We start from the raw sequence: 18,984 nt of genomic DNA, 5'->3' as shown, positions 1-18,984 counted from the left end.
AATTTGTTTAAAAAAAAAGTAATAATAACAAAACAGAAAATGCCGCAAAATACGGCAGAAGACTCCGCATTTTTTTTAGCTCTCGTTTTTCCCGATATTCGCTTTTATTTGCGGGTTGTGTCGCTTCGCCCTAAGACGTCCAGGGACAAAATGAGGGCAATAACTGCCGTTGCAATACAGGTGCCACCAGTTTGGCATAGAAACCCGGCAGTATGGTTCCGCCAACTCCAAGTGCAATTCACATTGAACGCCAGGCATTTGAATCACGCACTTGTCAGACTGAATGAGGAGAAAATTGAGCTTGCCTACGACGTACTCGAGGCCTACTCCTATAAGAATCTAAAGAAGCAGTTCATAAAGCGCTTGTCAATGAATGAAACAGTCAAACTTACTCGCTTACTAACAGAACGTAGGCTTGGTGACCGTACGCCAAAACAGCTGCTGCATGAAATGAAGCAGTTGGGTGCTGACAAAGTTGGCGTCGAGCTGCTACACTCTTTGTGGCTGCAGGGACTTCAGAAGGGTACACCGGCCATCTTACTATGGGCGGATTCGGAGTCTTCGTACACGTTGTCCACCACCGTAGGCAAAATCCACCAGAACCGCGCACTATCCTTGGTTGGCGAGTTGTCTCGTGGAACATCAAATCAGGTGGCTCAGCGGCAGTAGACGATGACAGAGGCTGAAATCTTGGTCTTCCCGTATACCGGAGTCATAATTGAACACCGCAATCGTTGAAACTCAAGGCAGTAAATTCCGATCCGCACGTAATGCTACAGGCAGGTAGACATTAGTCATTAGAACTTCAACGAGCTTCATTATATCGAATATCAGCAATCCTATTTTAAGCTCAGACATCCTGTGCTACCATGGGTTGCTAGCGGATCTACATAACATGTCTTTCATTGACCCAGCAACTTTTCTTAGGTGCTCAGGAAGAATCTAAACCTGCAAGCCCAACACTCTTTCCATCGTTTTTGAAGACGTTGCCGACCAACGTATTCGAGCACTTCTTCAAAAATCCCGAAACGCAGCTCCCGAGGATAGTCTCTCTGGGCCTGTTAAGCCTAATCTTTAGCACCATACCAACACTATCCACTCCCAATATCTTTTTACCACCACAGAAGTTCGCAGTTGCGCGGAAACAGTTCAAAGAACTTTTTAGTCTTCGCCACTTCACATGATTTCTAAACCCAATGGCGAGTGGAAACCTTGTGTCGATTACTGGTATCTAAATGCCTAAGCGATTCCAGGCTGACACCCAACTCCACACATCCACGATTTTTAGCACTCTAGTCCAAACTGCCGACATACCATTAAATCCCAGTGGCACCCGAATACATTCCGAAAATGGCAATATGGACACTTCCCGGACTCTTCGAGTTTACTGAGGTGACTTTTGGACTATGCAATTCGGCGCACAGGTTCAGGGATTCGACCACTTTGTGCTGCGAAACCTCTACTTTTGTTTCGTTTATTTGGATGATGTTCTGTTCGCATCTTCGTCTAAGTCCGAACATTTGGAACAACTCGAACAAATTTTCCAAAGTCTCCTTGAAGCCGGTCTAATACTCAACGTTGAGCAATGCAAATCCTAACAATCGTAGGAGACACGCTGCGGCCACTTGATTACCACTGATCGTATCCGACCGGACCTAATCAAAGAAAAAGCAATTTCAAGCTTCCTTCTTCCAAAAACAATTGAGGATCTGACCGCGTACCTCGCAATTGCAATAAATACTTCCCATATTCCCTTAAAAGCAGGTCATTTACAGTGTTCATGGACTCTAAGCCACCGACTTTTGTTTTGAAACAAAAGCCTGACAAAGCATACCCTCGCCAACTACGGCAGCCACTTCACTTCTGACATTCAACACGTGGCTGGAAAAATTAACGTAATTGCCGACACTTTGTCAAATGTTGCTGAGGTCAAGATCTCCGCCACAGTTGATTTACCGGCAAACTCAGAGGCGCAGAAGTACGACGTAGTTGTTCAAAACCGTAGGACCAACTCCAATTATACATTTAGGGAGTTTCCTATCTAGGGCTCAACGTCCAGTACATACTGCGAGACCCCAGACAAAAGATCAAAGCCTATATTCCATTCGATTTCCGTAGCCAAGTGTTTCAAGCCATTCACGATCTCCCAGGCATCCGAGCAACATTCACAGGAAAGTATTTCTAACCGTCTATAAACTAGGACATTAATTCTTGGACTAGATAGTGCCATGCCAGAATTGCAAGAGACAGGGGTGTCCCCCCGGTCCACCATTCATTCCCAATCCACCTCGATCGCTTCATTATTTCAGCAATTATAATCACCAACCAGAGTATGCAATAAGAGCCCTCCCTTTTCTCGGAGGTGGGCAAACTTCTCGGTTTCAAACGTTACAGAAACACCACATACCATCCGCAGTCCAATCGGAAGCTTGAAAGATAGCATAAGACGCTGAAAACTAAAATTACTTTACTGTAACTATTCAGGTCAATAGTTATCAGTTTTTTTACACTCTCTGGTTGATAGTAACCAACTTGGGTCATTTATTTGATCATTGCCAAGATTCGTATTCACTAGATATTTTCAAGTTTAGAGCACCCTGCACCATAATTGCCCCACCCCAAGTTTTCGCCCTGTATACATTTTTTTTCATCAAATATAGTCATGTGGGGTATCAAATTAAAGGTCTCGGTTAGCACTTTTCGAAGCCAGTCTTAGCTTTAACATTTGTTGGAAAGGTGGGGAGCGTGGGGGGTTGAAAGTGATCATTTCTTTAACGGACCCATTCTCAGAAACTGGTGGTCAAAGGGCAGTATAGGTCCCAGGGCGAAATGTGGATTGGCACCCACGATGGAGCATAAAACCTGGGAAATGTCTGCTCAACCAACACCAACAGCTCTACTACCAAACCCTATGTCCACCTCCACGTGGTGACCGCTGGAAGCTCTTTCTTAACGAAAAGCTGCAGACGGAGAAGGATGAAGGCGAATCTCATCTAATCTCATCGCACCTAAAAACGGGACAAATTGTACCAACTGGTCCTCCAGGTTGGGGGTTGGGTAGGGCTGACAGCCCTACATGAAAAACAACTTGTTACGAAGCCGCAACAGGAGCCTCGGACTGGACGGATTATACAACGACGAACCCGGCAACGACAACGGAATAACGATTTGCGCATTTTCTCATGGAACATGCGCTCCCTGTAAAGAGATGAAGTTGATAAGCAGCTAGCCGATACCTTGTCCCAATATAGGGCTGATGTAACAGCGTTACAGGAGATGTGTTGGACAGGGACCGGTTTCCTGGAGAAGAGCCGCAACACCATATATTATAGTGGCCATCCAGTAAACCATGTGCTCGGAGTACGTTTCTTAGTCAGCCAAAAAATGAAACCTGCTGTTATCGGTTTTGAAAACATAAGCGAACGGCTATGCACTCTGCGCTTACGAGGCAAGTTTAGAAATATAAGCTTCATTAATGTTCATGTCCCTACAGAGGACACTGCAGAGTCGGAGAATGATACCTTCTACGAGGCAGTAGAACGAACCCTCGAAGCCTGTCTCAGATATGATATCAAAATCATACTTGGGGATTTTAAGAGCCAAGTAGGGAAGGAGCCCGTATTCAGGCGATATGTGGGCTCCCATAGCTTACACTAAAATACAAATGATAACGGACTGCGGATTATTTAATAAGCCGTATCGCACGAAATGGTTGTTGAAAGTACCTGGTTTGCACGGAAACCGGTCCATAAACATACGTGGGTCTCTCCAGACGGGACCATTTTCAACCAAATTGACCACATGTTGATCGAACCTCGTCACCTCTCAGCCTTGATGAATGTCAGAACATATAAGGGGGCCAATATAGACGATAATTGAGTCAAAATCAGCGGTAAAGTACCTCGGGTTGACTCTTGACTCAAAGATGAGCTTTTCTGAGCAAATCCAAGCAGCAGCGAACAAGGCTGCGGTTGGAGTTTCGGCGTTAAGTAGGCTAATGGCAAACATTGGGGGTCCTACGTCTAGTAGGCGACGTCTCCTGATGAGCTCAACGCAGTCTGCCCTGCTCTACGGCGCAGAGGTATGGGCTGGCGCTCTTAACAAGGAGGTATATCGTAGACGCCTCGCGCAAGTACAGAGACGGGGAGCTTTACGAGTGGCGTCTGCGTACCGCACAGTCTCTGAACCGGCCGTGATGGTGATCGCGGGAGTTATCCCCGTTGCCCTTCTTGCTAGGGAGCGTCAGGCCATATACAAGCGCAAGGGAGATGAGCCAAGGGAGGTGGTTGCTCGCGAAGAACGGCAACACACTCTAGACGAGTGGCAGCTCTCTTGGCAAAATGAAACTAGAGGCAGATGGACTGCGCGGCTCATCGGCGACCTAGGTGCGTGGCTGAATCGGAAGCATGGTGAGACTGACTATTTCCTTACCCAATTTTTAAGTGGGCATGGAAGTTTTCAGTCTTACCTGCACAAGATTGGAAAGGCGCATTCTCCGGACTGTGTGTTTTGCAATGGAGTTGTGGACGATGCCCACCACACTTTTTTTTCTTGTGGAAGGTGGGATGGGGTTCGTCAGCAGCTCTATTTAAACACAGGGGATCTCTCTCCAGACAACATTGTGGAAGAGATGCTGAGGACTGCTGACAGCTGGAACCGTGTTGCCCATTACGTTCGGGCCCTTCTCGTTGCTAAGAAGATAGAACTCGACCGGTGGAGGAGCCGGATGGCAGGGAGTTCCTTGAACTGACAGTTCCCTTCCTCCTCTCCCCTCCCGTTGGTGAAAGGAATTCCCTGATTTGAAGGCTCCGCAAGGCGGGAGAGATTGGGGGCTGGCCCGAAGTAATGTGACAAACGGTTCCAGGCTAGCTCTCTGACGATGGGGAGGTGTTTAGTTGGTAGTCCGACGATGTACCGAATCGGGAGTCCAACACTGTGTGCGTAAATGCATTCACCTACCCTACCCAAAAAAAAAATATAGACTCGGATCACTATCTCGTTGACATGGTGTTCCGAGCCCGAATAACAACACCACCTAGAATCCCCTCAGACAATCAGGTGAGAGTTAACACTGAAGCTATAACACAGCCCTCCACGACACCTATAAGAGGGAAATGGATGCCGCAATAACCGCAGTAAACAGAGGTTCTGGAGATGAAGCATCAACAAATGATCTTCACAACCATCTGAAGAACGTTATCATGGATACGGCCACAAACACACTTGGCCCAAGCCGCAAAAGGAGTCGGAACGGCTGGTTTGACGATGAATATAAGCTAGCAATGGAACGAAAGAATGCCGCATACCGAATAATGTTGCACTCTCAAAGAACGCGGGCACGCCCAGAAACTTATCGCGAACTCCGTCGAACGGAGAAGCGACTTCACAGACGGAAAAAGGAAGCCTTGAAGAGGCAATGAGTCTGTGAACTGAAAAAGTACAGGGAGCATCCGCACCAGGCGCGGAAGTTTTACCAACAAGTCAGCAGCATGAAACCTTATACACCTCGATGCTCATCTTACCGAGACAAAGAGGGAAATCTGATTTCCGACAGAATGGGCATATTGGAGCGATGGGTTGAGTACTTTGATGAGCTACAACAAGAACATCGACGAATTGGAGGTCCCGCCAACTGAAGACGACGGACAAATACTGCCACCACCAAGTTTAGGAGAAACAGTCCGTGCAATTCATCGGCTAAAAAATCATAAGTCGCCAGGAGCCGATGGAATTACAGCCGAATTGGTTAAATATGGAGGCGACCAGTTACACCAAGTGGTTCATCAACCTGTGCTCAAGGTATGGGACAGCGAATCAATACCTGAATATTGGCAACGAGGCATTATCTGTCTCATACATGAAAAGGGAGATATCACACAGTGCAGCAGTTATAGAGGTATCACGTTGCTGAATACCATCTATAAGATATTCTCCACTATCTTGTTAGGCCGGATAGCCCGGTATGCCCAGAACATCATTGGCCCATACCAACGAGGCTTCCAAGCAAATCAGCAACAAATGAGATTTTCTCTCTGCCGCAAGCGATGGAAAAACTGTTGGAATATGGCCATCAATTGCACCATGTATTCATCGACTTTAAAGCCGCCTATGTCAGCATAGCCAGGGTAAAACTGTACACGGCCATGAGAGCATTCGGTATCCCGACGAAATTAATAAGACTGACTAGGCTGACCCTGACTAATGTGCGAGGCCAGATAAAAGCAGCAGGATCACTCTCAAGACCAACAACTGTCTACGACAAGGGGAGCCCTATCATGCGTTCTCTTTACCCTGTCCCTGGAGAAAGTGATCCGTGATGCTGAGGTAAATTCAAGAGGTACGATCCTCTTTAAGTCCATGCAACTACTGACCTATGCTGACGATGTCGACATCAAGGGAAGAACCACCCGGAACGTACAAACTGCCTTCATCCAGATTGAGCAGGAGGCGCGAGATCTTGGGTTGCACAACAATGAAGGCAAGACAAAATATATGGTGGCAACGTCAGCACCAAAAACCAACCAACCAACAACATCAAACCGCACTGGTCAAACAGGAAGAATAAGGATAGGGGAATACAACTTTGAGACCATTGATAATTTCTCCTATCTAGGGTCGAAAATCACAACCAATAACAGCTACGATGATGAAATCCGCGCACGGTTGTTGTCAGCCAACAGAGCCTATTTCAGCTTACAAACTGTTCCGCTCGAAACGTCTTACCATAGGGTCAAAGCTCTTACTGTACAACGCTATGATCTTGCCAGTCCTCATGTATTCCTCGGAAACTTAGGTTCTTAGCAAGAAAAATTGCGAACTCTTGGCCGCGTTCGAGAGAAGAATCCTCCGAAGAATTTTTGGCCCCCTACATGAGGATGGACGATTCCGTAGCCTATACAGTGATGAAATCTATGAGCGATATCATGACCATCCGGTTGTGCATAAAATCCGGCTCAATAGGTTACGGTGGGCGGGTCACTTAATCCGTATGGGTGGGGATGATCCAGCCCGGAAAGTCTATAAGGGCAATATCTATGGTAGGAAAAGAAGACGAGGCAGACCCTGCCTAAGATGGAGCGATGGCGTAGGTCAGGACGCCAGACAGCTTTTAGGGATATCGAATTGGTGGACCTCGGCGCAAAACCGGGATGTCTGGAGTTCCTTAAATCAGATAAAAGTTAATAATAGTACATTGCTCATCAAATAAAGTTAATAATAGTACATTACTATAATTTTTAGTAATTGGCAGGAAAACCCCTCTTAAGTTCCTCCTAGAAATTTTGCCCTTGGTAGTACTGTCCGCAAAATTGGATTAATCCGACACCTCGATATACAGGCTTAATAAGTAATTTTATCTATTCCTTCCATCTAGATTACATAAGCGCTTTGAATTCCATCAAATTTTCATCAAAGAAAATCATCATCGATTTAATCCAAACTAGGACACGCATCTTTCCGCATTTTACTTCATCTTTATGTATATATTTTAACACCTGGTGTTATAAAGAAGATGGAGCTTAATAACTACTTCATGGCCATAGTCCTTTGATATTTCGGTGAAACACACCATCGGCTAGTCCCAGCTGTACATCCAACCTTGAAAAACTTTCCTAAAGCATTCAATCTCTTCGTCTATACTTCTTTCAAAATCCAGCGTAACCATCAGTCCAATTCCTGGAAAAGTGTACCTACAAGCGCCAACATTTCCAATATGCTGCCACCGTCCGGAAAACCACCGCAAATATTTGGCCTACACCGTTCCAAATTATTCCACGCCCTAGTTCCCTTTAACTTTTTTTGAATATCTCCGACTTTGAGAAGGATACCCACGAAGCCTTACTCACTTATCAACCGACTAAACTGCCACGATTTAGGGAGCTTAGCAGTAAGAAATTGTGTATCCTTCTGCGATTTGCATTAAAACCTACATAATCGCCTCTACATGTTCTTGTGGGAATAATTATTCGCAAAGTTCTGGGGTTTATTCTATTGAATTCTAAATGTCCCTCAAGTAGTCAGATTAGTATTCAAGTACTTCGTTTGCTTCAATGAAAACTTTGCGGGACGAAAACATAGTCATTATGCTTCTCTATGGAATGGAGAACGGATCCACTGAATGTCCTTCGTTTTCATCCCTCACCCAGAACTGTTGTAAGCGACAATAAGCACAATCATTTGAATATATTGGCTCCAATTATGTTGCCTTTTCAGGATAACAATCGAGAAAAAACTACTTTGAGCAAAAAAAAAACGGTTTGCATATTATCCTTGGGAGTCCTTGGAGTCCTCCTTCAGAATTGATTGAAGAAACTAACGAGTTGTGACACAACTACAGTCGTTCAATTTTTAATTAAAACTTTACAACGGCTAAGGTGAACACGTCCTGGGAACAAATTATCATGATGTCGAGTAAAAATTGCTCCTAATTAATCCTTCTCACTAGAAGTGTACTCGTACAATAGCGATCTGAACAACTGAACCAGCGAATGAAGGTACGGAGGTACGGGAAGGGTACAAGGAAAATAATTCGTAATTGGAGACTTACTCGTTATTTTGCAACCAGCTCGGAGCTAAAACAAGAAAACATCGTTATGTAGTCCTGAAAAAAGGATTCATTATGTCAAATTTACTTTGGCAAAATCGGGACACGAGAGGATTTTCAGTTAAAACAATGTAGAATGTAATTTGGAACATATTTCAGATACTACATGAGCACGCTCCTAATTTAAGGGATAATATGTGGCGGGTAGCTTACTTTAATTATTTCTACTCCTTGCAGTTTGCACACGGGATTATGCCAGCTTCAAGCTGGGAACACATATGGTGTTCAGGATGTGCAAGCGGGATGTGTTTCTGATGGCGTTGGGATCAGACCACGTTATAACTTCCAACAGTCCGTTTGAGTTTGAGGATAAGAGTTTGTTCATGCAATAAATTGGGTGAGACTGTGGCTTCAGGTTTGAGCAGAACAAGGAGCAGAAATGCCTTTTTCACTACATATCCTTGCATCCATACATCTATCGAACAGACTTTTGCAGGAGTGAAGCCGTGGAAATATTTCAGGTTTTCATTTAAGATTCATTCATTTGGATTAGGAATGTCAAAAGGTGAAAAGGGTTCAAACCTAGTGAAATAATTTCAGTAGTGCTGTGGCTGGCAAAAAATAAAGTACTGGCTGTACTTGCTATTCATGTGTTTAATACAGGAATTATGCCAACAAATCCTTAACTCATAATTAATTCATTGTGCGGAGCTCGCAGCCTCCGTTACAAATTCTGCTATGTAATTTGTATGACACGCTGGTCCCAGGCCCAGATAAGGAGGAATGGGGCCATAGAGGGAAAATTCTGGCTCCAAGTTAAGACAATTTTGAGCTACTGTAGCTTTATCAGCAATGGTAAGATTTTTATGAGACTTGGGGATCTCATGCTTCATACTATAGCCATTAATACTGCAAATTTGTATAACGCTAGGATTAACCCAAGAAAGGTTTCTAGTATTTTGAGGCCTGAACACGGTACAGGGACAGCATCATTATTTTTTTTTCAGACGTTTCGATTGGATAGTTTCTGAGAACGGGTCCGTTAAAGAAATGATCACCTTCCAGCCACAGCTTCCCCACCTTCCCAAAAACTGCCAATACCAAGACCGGATTCCAGAGACGCAAATCGAGACGTTTCGTTTGATACCCAACATCACTATATTCGTTGGAAAAAAAATTGTACACCGCCCATTTGCATGTCCCCCCTAGCCCCAACGTAGAAAGCTCCCACCTTCTCACCAAATTTCGTGTGACACAGTATTGTCGTTTCTGAGAAAAGTGCGTGTGATAGACAGACGGGCTTTGAACCGATTTTCATAAGATTTTGTTTTATAAACAAAACCCTAAACAAGTCGCGAAACCGAAAGCTTGGCGCTTCTGGTATGGAAGATTTGGTTTGCTTCTCATATCAGCATATTTCAGTGCAGAACTATCCCACTTGTACGTAGTTCTTAATGTATATGCATTTATCATGTCAGACTACTCACTTTAGTGTAATATTGATTGGTAGACCTCGGGATGTCTGGAGTTCCTTACTAAGGCGGGCCTAGACCGGATACCGGTTATTGCGCTGCTGATGATTGTGATGATTGATACTTGGTTGCAGTAAATATACAATTTACAAAACTAAGACCGGCATCGAAGTTTCTGAGAAAATCACGTGTGACGGGCAGACAGACATTGAACCGATTTGAATAAGGTTTTGTTTTGCAAACAAAAACGGCCTAAAATCAGGGAAACAAATAAATAAAATTTAGTTGGAATTACGACACTATCCTCCTACCTCATCGCCATTGGTGACAACTTCTACGAGAGGCCGATCAAGAAAATGCATTCATTTTCGTTACTAAAAATGATCACTACCTTTAACAAGCCTCCGAAAGTGCTAGGGTGTCCAGCTCATTCGACGCGCTTGAATGGGCCCCAGGCCTGCTGAGAAATCAGCAAGGGCTCTCGACATGTGAGCGGCGCGTGTCACGATGTAAACTAATTAATCCAGATAAGAAAAAACGTGTTTGTACACTAAATATTTGTACTAACACTGGTAAGAGGGAAGAAATCCCAAGATCCCTTCGGAAGAGACGCATCGATATTTGCATTCTACTCTACTCAATGATGTGCTGCCAAGAGGTGCGACATACAATATGAACCCGGTAAAAGTGGCTATAAACTTCCCCACTTTCTGAGAGTATCCGCAGCCCCATTGAAGAAGTTGAGTGATTCGATGATCGGCTAATGAAGCTCATTATTATCTTAACTGATAGCACGATTCATTTCTTCGCCTCATAGGCACCCCAGGCAAGTCGACTCGATATCCAGAAAGATGTCATCTGACCACTGCTTGGCACAAAGACCTGTAACGTGTCTGGCAACGACCGTACAGTCATTGTGAGTGCCCTTTACGGTCAGATGTCAGAAAAGGCAGACGGCAACAGGGACCAAGGGGAAAGCGTGTGGACCATGAGAGTGACGATTTTGCCAAGCCTTATACTTGTCAATATATGGTTTATTAATACCACCTTCATAAATTCTATAGTTGAAACAGTAAAATACAAATCGAAATATTCCCATAAGACGCCATTATTTTTCCAATGATTGATATCAACGCGGTCCCTTATGAGACTATCGTGTCTCAACTAGGGCCTTTGTGAATCAAACTAACGTTTAAACAACGTAAAAAAGGCACTGGCATACCACGCAATAAATGGTGACCTAAGAAAAGCGCAATTTTGTCAGGTCTGCAACTGTCGACCATTAAGAAAATGCAAATAAATGGAATAAAGCTAATAATTAAATACAAAAATCGGTCTACGCAACCCTTGGGATCACCAAATCCCATAAGCGTTTCATCAACTGAGTTACTTGGCTTTTGAATGACGATGTTGAAGCCAGAATGCCAACCAGGAACGAATGGAAGCATCGCTGTTATCATAGTGGCCCCTTACGAAGATCTTTATAATAAACTGAATATGCAGGATGGCGAGATCTGCATCAACTTTTCAAAAACCCACACCAGCGCACACAAATCTTTGACTTGCTATGTTTACCGACCAACAAGAGCAACAGTCAGATGGCGGGAATACTTTGAACAAATTTCGACGGAAAAATTTGATAACCCCCCACGCAAGCCATCAAACGAATCAAATTGTGAGAAGAAATAGGACCCAATGACATAACAGCTGAACTCTGGAAAGTGAAGAGCTTTGACCCACCACCGTGTTTTTTTTTTTTTTTTAATTTTATTATTAAGAGGGTAGTACGACCGTTCTAATATGAGAAAAGAAAGACATTCCAGCAGAAAGAGTTACCATCAGAAAGATTTTTGAACCCATTCTTGACAACTGTATTCACAACATCGTTCAAATAACCGTGAACCGAGATGGATCTGTCAAAAACTTCGGAACTACTGACACAATGCACGCCGCGCGATTGCTCCTGCAGAAGCATCCTGAAAATAGTCATCCTCTCTACATTGCATCCTTGTATCTAAAGAAAGCCTTTTGACCATGAGCCACACAAATTCATCTGGTATGCTCTCCCAGAGGAACCTTTGTAATGGGATACATTGCTCAATAGCATTCCATGAAGTTCGAAGTGTAGCAGGCATATCAAAACCGCTTCATATCTCTCTTCTCTCCCTCTTCGTTCCTTTTTGTTATTGTCATGACGCTGTCGCAGGAGATATTCAACGTTCAGCCCCCTGTATTCGTTATTCACGCGAAAGCTTGTTATTTTTTGTGATTGACGCATTAACAGACGTCTCGAATCCTGTTGTCCGCCCTAACGCATTCTATGGCTCTCAGCACTGGCCGACTATCAAAAACAATTAACGGCAGCTCGCGGTAATAGAAACGAAGATGTTGCATTGGATGAGTAATGTAAGACAACCTTGGGTGCATTCCAAATAAATTCACAATTAATATAGGGTTTCATCGAGCATGCAAAACTTGCAAGAGAGACTTTTTCGATGATATGAACATGAGAACTCACTTGATAAGATATGGGTTTGAGCATCGAAGTCAAAACGACCAAAAGGCCAATCCAAACCACGACGTTTAGATACGCTAAAGGGTGATCCCAGATCGGGTTTATGACCGAACGAAATGGCACAATCGATCGAAATGAGCCGACCCCACTGCTGAATGGAAAGAAGGCTAAACAAGAAAGAGGAGGACGCAAGACAAATCAGGTGGGAAATAGTACCTGGGTTAATAAGGGAATGAAAAGGAAATTTACAGGTTCCATCCTATTTAAACGGAAAATATGGTCACATGGGATAAAGATTATTTTGAAACCTAGATGTCATATGCAGGAATCATTGAGATTTTTTTCGTACATTTCTATTCGGGTCTTAGTTGGAATGCATGCTTAATTTAAGTGGTCATTTTTTAATCCCCCACCCTTGCCCCATTTTTTCAACCTAGCTTCTGAAAGTACAATTATAGTGTCATCAAAACAGTGTAAGGCTAAGAACCTACTCCTAAATGTATACACCGGAGAAAGCGCTTTCTCTGAACAACAACAGAATTGACATTGTGATTGTCATAGACAGACAGTTTGTCACGACAACGGAGGCAGATAATGAAGAATAAGTCGAGTGGAAATAAGGAAAAATAACCTAACATGATATAAATCCTTATAATATTTGCATTGCTTTGAGTTAGATGAGTCCAATTATTCAGGACTACCTGAATTCTACGGAGGAGAGGGGGCAATTAAGAAACGCCGTGAATATGAATATTCAATCCGACAATGTAATCAAGGACTCATCACTGCATCTCGGTTTAAGACGAAATAGTGGCTTTAAAAAAGATGGGCACCGGGAAAACGCAAGCTGGCGCGATTAGGAGCAGAATAACATTTCGGGTGGTTTTTGACATGTGAATTGCAGACCTAAAGCAACAGCGTGTTTCTTAACTTTTCATACCAATCCTGTAAAGAAAAGAAAGTATACTTCCGTTTTGCGGTACACACTTCGAGCTTTCACTGCCTTATAATTCACCCGATATCAAAAAAGGACTAGTTTCCAAAAGTACTAACCGAAGCCTTTCATTAGATGACTCACCAGACTTTAAGAAAAAAAAAATTGAAAAAATTGGTTACGAACCGCAAGACTTCCGCCAGTGGATGTAATCCTACTCGTTTGAACTGGAGTGCTTAACTACCAAAAATCTGCTGCTTGTTTCGTCCATAACTGGACATATTATTCAGATTAAGAGTCGACGGACTGGAACTAGAGTTGGATATAAGCTCTGATATTGACACCATTATTGCCAATACAATCTGTGGCTCCTGTCAAGGAACCTCACCGCAAATGATCTGGTACCATGGAAACAGGGACGAAATTTTTAGAGCTTATGCTACATACGTGGCGTGTGTGCTTTTGATCCGGTCCCCCCCTCCCCCTTGTTCATATAAGTTGTGGTTACGACCATATCGCCAGAGCTTTTTGCTAAATAAATGCGTAAAGTTGCACAATCTGCAAACCGTTCGCCTTAATTGCGGCAGGGGCGTTAATTAAGCCTTATGTCTACTGATATGAAGATATAAACCAATGCCGCTGTGCTAGTCACATTGGTCACAATTAGTCACACAAAATTCAAAGTCACACAAAATGATTGTTCGAATAAGTTGGTTTGCGCGGAAAACAGTCGACAAACAAACATGGGTCTCTCCAGATGGGACCACTTTCAACCAAATTGACCACGTGTTGATTGAACGCCGCCACCTTTCAGCCTTGACGAATGTTAGAACATATAAGGAGGCCAATATAGACTTGGACCACTATCTCGTTGGCATGGTGCTCCGGAATCGAATGGCAATACCACTTAGAATATTGTGATGAATTACTCAACACCCAGAAGCATAGAAGGAACAATCCGTACAATCCATCGGCTTACAAATCAGATGCCAACCAGGTGTTAACTGCCCCATACATAAAAAGGGAGATACCATGCAATGCAGCGATTCTAGAGGTATTACGTTGTTGTGTACCATCTATAAGATATTCTCCGCTATCCTGCTAGGCCGGATAGCCCCATACGCCCAGAACACCATTGGTCCATACCAAAGTAGCTTCACTCAAGGAAAATTAGCAACAGATAAAATTTTCTCTCTCGGGTAAGTGATGGAAAAACTGCTAAAATATGGCAATCAGTTGTACCATCTTTCATCGACTTTAAAGCCGCTTGTAACGGCACAACTAGGGTACACTGCCATGAGAATTCGGTATCCTGACGAAATTGATAAGGCTGACAGCTGACCTTGACCAATGTGATCACTCTCAAGATCATTCGACATCAACAACGGTCTAAAACAAGGAGGTACCCTATCGGTTACACTTTTTAACCTAACCCAGGGAAAAGTGATCGGTGATGCTGAGGTAAATGCAAGAGGTACGATCCTCTTTAAATCCACCCAACTACTGGCCTATGTTGACGACATCGACATCATGAGAAGACCCGACCCGAGACGTACAAACTGCCTTCATCCAGATCGAATAGGCGACAATCGGTGCGAGATCTTGGGCTGCACATCAATGAAGGCAAAACAAAATATATGGTGGCAACGTCAGCACCAAAAACCAACCAACCAACAACATCAAATCGCACTTGTCAAACGGGAAGAATAAAGACTACAACTTTGGGACCGTTGAAAATTTTTCCTATCTAAGGTTGAAAATCAAAACCGATAACAGCTACGTCGATGAAATCCGCGCACGGTTGTTGATACCCAACAGAACCTATTTCAACTTACAAAAACTGTACCGCTCGAAACTTCTCACCTTAAGGTCGAAACTCTTACTGCACTTACTTGTCAATCCTTATATATTCTTCAGAAACTTGGGTTCTTAGCAATAAAAATGTCGAACTCTTGGCCACGTTCGAGAGAAGAACTCTCCCAAGAATTTTTGGCCCACTATATGAGGATGGACTATTGCGTACCCTACATAACGACGAAATTTATAGGCCATACAATGACCGTAAGGTTGCGGATAACATTCGGCTCACTTAATCGATATGAATGAAGATGATCAAGCCCGGAAAGTCTATAAGAGCAATATCTATGGTAGTAAAAGAAGACGATGCAGACCCTGCCTGAGATGAAGCGATGGCGTAGGCCGCCAGACAGCTTTTAGGAATATCGAATTGGTGGACTTCGGCGCAAACTGGGATGTCTGAAGTTCCTTATTAAAGCAGACCAAGACCGAATACCGACTTTTGTGCCGTTGATGATGGTGATCGTTGACTCTAGCTCTGAGGGGCTCTAGCTCTAGTGGTCCAGTGTGTTCGGATAGCTCAATGGTTAAGGCACTAGGCTGTCATACGGAAGGTCGCGGTTCAAATTTCACTGATGGCAGTGGGATTTTTATCGTGATTCGACGTCGTTTACCAGTTGATTCAGCTGTGAATGAGTACCTAAAAAAAAATCAGCGTAGTTCATAATTACTTAGTTTTGCATACAATACCAGGTCTATTAGTTCTTGCTCCGGTAGAGGAAGAACAATTATGATTCCTGATAACCGCAAGTAGGTCCCAAAATGAGTATTGTCTTAGTATCGTTGATTCTCACTAATTTCACATCAAAGGATTAGTTCTAAATCTTTTGGAGCTTTCATTGCAGAAGACCATGACTCCCTTATTTGACCGAATACCATAGATTTTATTAAACCACTATCCCAGTATTGCTGACACGGAAGAAGCCCTAAATTCTTGGAAAATCGTGGAGGGAGTTGGTAGATAATGCCAGTAACCGACAACGATGGCGTAGAGGAATAGTATGTCCTATATACTATGCCAATCATATATCTCACCCAAAATATTTACATAGATGATTCCTATGACTGAATTGGAACTACCCGAAAAAGAATAACATGTCTGCTGTTTGTCCCTTCGTTTAGTATTAGGCGACTAAAGACCGTAGTTTTTCTTCCCTGTTTTGTGAGTTCCTATTAAATTATTCATAGTATCTCCCATTAGCATTCATTATAATTATAATTAACTCTGTGAATACAGCGAGCCTCCAACGGTGGGCGAGCGATGTCATACATAAATTCCCATGTCCAAATCAGAATTCAAATCTGGGGCCAAAGTCCGTAAGACGTCCGTAAGACCTATTACATAGTCTTTTGGAAATGTGAGATAAAAAAGGTTTAATATTTTATAAAGTAGCATCTATTGTTGAAAAAAAAGAAATATTTTCGAAAGCGAAAGGGATGGATGGCGCGGTATTTTTGAAAAAATAAAGTAAACTTTAATATTCATATGAGTTCAGAGGGTGGAACCTAAAACAGCCATTGCAAATAAGATGAGAAAAATCTCAGTCAAATTCAAAAGATAGATCTAGGTCATTCTTGACTGAGTCAAAAGAACATCGCTAGCGGACCTTACGAGACACATTAGGAGAAACCAAAGTCATTAGTAAAGTATTGGAAACCCATGATTTATTTAGAGAAAGATACTAAGATTCATTCTCGGATGCAACGTTGGATCTTTCTATTTTCTGACAAAAAAAAAAACTCCGTTTTCTAAGAACCTGCAATGCAAGAGTCAATGTTTGCTGTGGCCAAAAAAGGTTAAACGGAATTTCACGCTACAACTTAGTTCATTACTCTCTTAATCTTCACGCAGCAGTTCAGATACCTTTCCAGTGAATTTGGAGCAGAAATTGCCAAAATCAAACACCAAAAACGATTACCCAAGCTCAACTAGTTTTTCAAAGGTTTCTGAAAATGGGTAGATTCATAATTAACGTCTTTGATAGATGTCTGAGACGTGTGTCTGGCATCTACTTACCTAATTAGCCGCTTAATGCCACATCAAAGAACAGCTAAACACTTATCTTTCCGATCAGAATCTCCATAACAATGACATATATTCCGAAACTAAACCTACATACGAACATGTAGGTACTGCGATAATATTCAAAGACTCTTTATGAATATGTATTAATATCGACAATATCTAGTTACAGATTCACAGACACTAAACACAAACGGGCCGAACAACAAACAACGCTGACATATCAAAACCACGCATAAATGCCTTATTCCGATATCTACGACCGGTTATTTAGCTGGAGTAAAACTTTTTCAAAAATTTATCGACATTTGATTTGAATTTATGACTATTCAAACGCCACCGTTTGCATGGAAACAGACAAACAAACTATTCCACTACGAGCACTATCTTCAAGATTCGCTTCATTTCAGATATAAAATCGAGCCAAGGGAGGAACCCTTCGATTCCAGGAAATCACTGAAGCACTGTCGAGAGGAACTCAAATATTTGCAAGGAAAAGATAATCACAAGCCACTCTTCGCGCAAATATTTACCTTCAGGATATAATTGCACTCAGGACAATACGCATAACTGCTGCACTGACTCACTGAATACAACACACAAAGGATCAGGACCAAGTTTCCTTCGAATTATTCGCGAATGGAATTTCAAAAAGTCGCGTTGAAAGGAAAAAGCTGGAGAATTCCACCCAAGGGAGGAATTTCAAGAAAATTTTCTTAAAAGACTTTCTTTCTGTAGTCAAGCGATCAAGGTCGGGATCTCCATTGAGATTTTATAGGAGTTTATGATAATATTATTTGGGATGGTTTTTCCTTGTAGATTTTTTGAATTTTTTTGTTTTATTCGTTTAACGCAGAGGGGGAGAAACGTCTGAGTCCGCTGGTGCTTCACCAGCGCCTTGCCGAAAACTGTTCGCGGTCACCGCGCTATGATAACTGAAGATACCGGATCTCAAGACGTTCAATATCACCATCTAGAAAAACAACTCTGCGATTTTATCTATGATAAAGGCAATCGTCTGTTCGCCTCCCCCTAGTCTAACGACGAGGAACCAGCTTACTAGCTCTCAGCCAACTGTGATGCTAATAAGATAGTAGACACTCCGACTGTTTTTAGCTTTTCCCAGAAAATTTCTTTGAAGCCACTCAACGGTCGGTCACGACAACAGAGCCTTCACCGAAGAACTGAGCCAAAGCGATGCCGGCATCTGGAAATTCTTTCACTGCCAAACCACCACACAATGCGACATGGTCAATGGAGCCATCTCCGTATGCACCACGGCATTCACTCCTCAGACTGCCTGGCTTAACAGATTTTGCACAGTAACCGTCACTATGGTACCATGGAGCAGCACGAGCGGAACCTTGGCTGGCTAGCGGAGTCTGTGACAAGCTTTTCGCCCACCACCCACCGGCACCTGTTGTGGGAAAATGTCGTGGCCCCCTCAGAAAAGCTCCTCAACATTTCCAAACGGCAAGGCAACATCATGTGGAGACTTCTTCGGCGGAGGTAACAGGTGTTTTTAGAAATGGGTGGGTTGGATGGTACACCCCCAATGTCTGTAACGAATTCGCCGTGAAAGCTCGAGTTAACCAGTAAATGCAATAATTTAACACCGAGGAATGTTCATTAGTGCAATCC

The 18,984-nt window shown here is 43.1% G+C and overlaps 1 protein-coding gene across 4 annotated transcripts in view; it reads right to left on the bottom strand.

Annotated features, from left to right (window-relative positions):
• The window catches only part of LOC119652498 (pyrokinin-1 receptor-like), a 222,782-nt gene extending 204,239 nt beyond the window's left edge, over nucleotides 1-18,543 (bottom strand). For 3 of the 4 annotated variants that reach the window (XM_038056681.1, XM_038056684.1, XM_038056682.1), the window contains exon 1: nucleotides 17,338-18,543. The gene's annotated coding sequence lies outside the window, so the exon portion shown is untranslated. The remainder of the gene's footprint in view (nucleotides 1-17,337) is intronic. The other variant, XM_038056683.1, reaches the window with a different exon arrangement.
• Nucleotides 18,544-18,984: the final 441 nt, after the last annotated feature.

The sequence above is a fragment of the Hermetia illucens genome, chromosome 3 (genome assembly GCF_905115235.1).
Source record: "Hermetia illucens chromosome 3, iHerIll2.2.curated.20191125, whole genome shotgun sequence".
NCBI classification, from domain to species: Eukaryota; Metazoa; Arthropoda; class Insecta; order Diptera; family Stratiomyidae; genus Hermetia; species Hermetia illucens.
This window is presented reverse-complemented; position numbering and strand designations above follow the sequence as displayed.